Source organism: Haematobia irritans, chromosome 4, assembly GCF_050003625.1.
Source record: "Haematobia irritans isolate KBUSLIRL chromosome 4, ASM5000362v1, whole genome shotgun sequence".
Classification (NCBI taxonomy): Eukaryota; Metazoa; Arthropoda; class Insecta; order Diptera; family Muscidae; genus Haematobia; species Haematobia irritans.
In genome coordinates, this window is record NC_134400.1 from 54360915 (window position 1) to 54364353 (window position 3439).

General features: G+C 30.8%; 1 long non-coding RNA gene across 1 annotated transcript; it reads left to right on the forward strand.

The window, feature by feature from the left end:
• The first annotated feature begins 372 nt into the window (after nucleotides 1-372).
• LOC142234932 (uncharacterized) lies at nucleotides 373-1297 on the forward strand. Its single transcript, XR_012721750.1, has 4 exons — nucleotides 373-437; nucleotides 557-722; nucleotides 787-892; nucleotides 958-1297. It is a non-coding gene; the product is annotated as an uncharacterized LOC142234932 (long non-coding RNA).
• The last annotated feature ends 2142 nt before the right edge of the window (nucleotides 1298-3439 follow it).

The window sequence follows — 3439 nt, forward strand, 5'->3', positions numbered from 1 at the left end:
AACTTCTTTAACAATAAACGAAAAATACGAAAATTTGAGACAATTTTTGTACTGTATGTTTCTAGTAAATGGACATTTATACAACAATTATAGCTGATATTTGTACGGGTTCTTTTTTGTATTTTTTCGCACACTTTGAATGATATTATAGGCCAAATAGCGCTTATTTTCGTAAGGCCATTTGGTCACAATTCAAGAATCAAGTTTTCAGAACAAGCTCATATAGCTCTTGAAGTAATTGAGGTAGGTTTTCAAAATGGCAATTTTTGTTCTACATGCTGTTAGTACAAGTAAAAAAAGAAGAAAAATAAAAGTTTTTATCATTAGGTTTATTTCGGTAGTGAACGGGTTAATAAGATGCTGCGTAACGATTTTGTCCTCCTCCCAATAAACACAGAATGAGCGTTTTTCAAATGGAACAACTTTTCAGTTTGAGGGTAAATATAATTTTCAACATAAATTCAACTTGACTTGAAATAGCTCATCTTCAATACATCTTCAAATTGTTTGCGAATTACTTCCAATTTGCCAAAATGTTGACGAAATCTTTGAAAAGGTGTTGAAGATGATATGAGAAAACTTTGACAAAACACTACCCTAAAATGCAACGAAAAAACCATGTGGTTTTCAATACTTATTTGTGCAACGAAGTTCGTGGTCAATTGCAAGAAATAAAAAAATGGAAAATTTTAGACAAATAACCAAATAGTATATAAAAATAGGTAAGTGAAAATAAAAAATGAAATAAAACTTTAAGGAAGTCACTAAATGTATATCTCTTTGCAGAAAACTAAAATTATGGATTCTACGTTCTTGAAAACATTAAAAAGCTGACCAATGAAAAAATGGTGGACAATTAACTGGAACTGCTTCAAATAGTTTATAATAATTGGTACGTCAATACGAAAAATTAAATCAACACTTTAAAGAAGTTACTAAATTTAAATCTCTTTGCAGAAAACTAAAATCTTTGGATGCTACATTCTTGCAAACAATAAGAAGCTGACCAATGAAAATTGAGTGGCTTATCGACAAGAAAAAGTTTCCAGAAACATTACAAGTGCAACCAATTAAAATTGTTAAAAACAACAAATTGTTGAAATCAACAACTTCTGGATGAAAATGTGCATCACATCGTCAGTTTAATTCATATGCTATTATCAGTTTAAAATGGATAGTTTGTGAATTCCTTCTGCTGAAAATCAATTCTCACACGCGGTCCAGTACGTTCCTAATTTCAAATTGCTCGCATGTTAATAAAAGGAAGGAACCAAAAGGAAGGAAATCGAATTATCAATGCAAAAGTTTTTACTAATAATGTTTAAGATATTTAAAGTTTTGTTGTTTGTTTGTTTTTTTTTTGTTCTTATTTGTTGATATGTTTAATAAGATTATTATTTATCAATTGGTATTGTAGTGTATTATGTAGTGTAGTGTATTATTATTATATATTTTATTTTGATGAAAATGAATAAATTATACAAAATTCATAGAATTTTGGCTTTGACTTTCTATTTGAAGTGGGGATATCATTCATACAAATTTAGGTTGAAAAGTATTTGCAACGATGTTAATTTTGAATTTGAACTCGCATCGAAAATTGTTTGACAAATTATTGAGTAGCGATGCATTTCAATTTGAGGATAACACTTGAGATATAATTGCTAATGTGTTGAATTTCACTGTTGAGGGTAATGTCTGTTTTTTGTTGAGAACGCGATTTTCTCAACAATTTCTCAACTTGAATATTACCCTAATCCTTTGAAAAAAAGTTTGAAAAATTGTTGAAATTTAGCATTTTTCAAACGTTTGTGTTTATTGGGCTTTTACAATTTCAACACCTACAAATATAAAAAATCATAAACCAATTTTTTCACAAAAGGTTAGCGTCACTGTATGAATGTTACCTGATAATTGAAGATTCCAAAATTAAGAGGAATGAATGGGTTGTTATTCTGTTGCTGTTTTCTTCCTTTATACACCATCACGAACATAGATAGACTTATTGTTTGTTATTTATGTTCAATAATTTTGAAAAACGAAAAATGCTCTCACTAATTTAAAATAATAAATATTTTATTTGTTATTTATTATATTGTTTTACTACATTATTTTTTAACAATCCCTCCGTATACCATACACCCAAAGAAAATTTCATTAAAATTGAGCCAACGAAAATTTTTCATTGATACAATGAAACCTTTTTATTCATACAATGAAAATATTCGTTGATAGTACGAAACGTTTCGTTGACTAACAGAAATTTCGTTATAATAACGAAAAATTTCGTTATATCAATGAATTTGTTTCATTGGCTCAATTTTAATGACACATTTCATTAATATAACGAAACTTTTTCTACCAGTGTAACAACGCGAGTCCAACTAAAAAACAACCCACGCGCAAACATACCGATTACATCGATGACAGTTATCGATTACAGGTAGATAAAAGAAATATAGGAAAATTTCCTATATTCTAATAAGTGTGTCTCCTTAAGTTTTAAAAGGATTGAATACTTCTTAGTACGAATGAACTAAAATATTTTTCTATGCCAAGAGCTATTCGTATGTATGATAAGCTTTCTATAATAAATGATGTCAGAATTATCATTTTATAAGAAATTTTACTAAATTTGAGGAAACTTGGTTTTAGTTCGGTTTTGGTTTATTTTTACGAATGTTTTGTTATCAGTGAATAACATTTTCTTGTTCAGTAGTAAATTCTTATACCCAGCGAAGAAAACAGTATTAGTAAAATTCCATGCCTTATTCTAGTTAATGAACTATTCCTAACTGCTTTCAGTTTAGGATTTTTTTACTGAAGCAAGTAAATTTTATTATTTTAAACAAAAATTTAACTTAATGGCAATAAATTGGCTAAACTAAATTGATGAACAATTTTCCTTTAGTTCCGAAGGCACTTTTTTCTTGGTGTAGGTCATATGCAAGAGTATAGGGCAGGAGCTCCATTTGAAAGAATAGCAATGGACGTTGTAGGCCCTTTCCCAGTAAGTGATTCTGGAAACCGATATGTCCTTGTGGTCATGGACCATTCCAAACCAAGAGGCGAGGACGATTGTGGATGTAGTCGACAAGAACTGGATATGTCGCTACGGTGTTCCGTCTGAGAAATTTTGAATCGGCCATATTCAAAGACATGTGTGACTCCCTTGGTATCAAGAAGACAAGAACTACGCCATTACATCAACAGTCCGATGGCATGGTAGGAAGTTTTAATCGCACTCTGGAGGAGCATCTTCGAAAAGTGGTGGACAACGGCCAACGGGACTGGGATGAGCACATACCAAAGTTTTTGCTGTCCTATAGATCTGCCATACATGATTCTACCTCACGAACACCGGCCAAGGTTCTATTCGGAACGGAATTGAAGTTACCTGGAGATTTGATATTCGGCGCTAAACCTAATGATCTCGCCA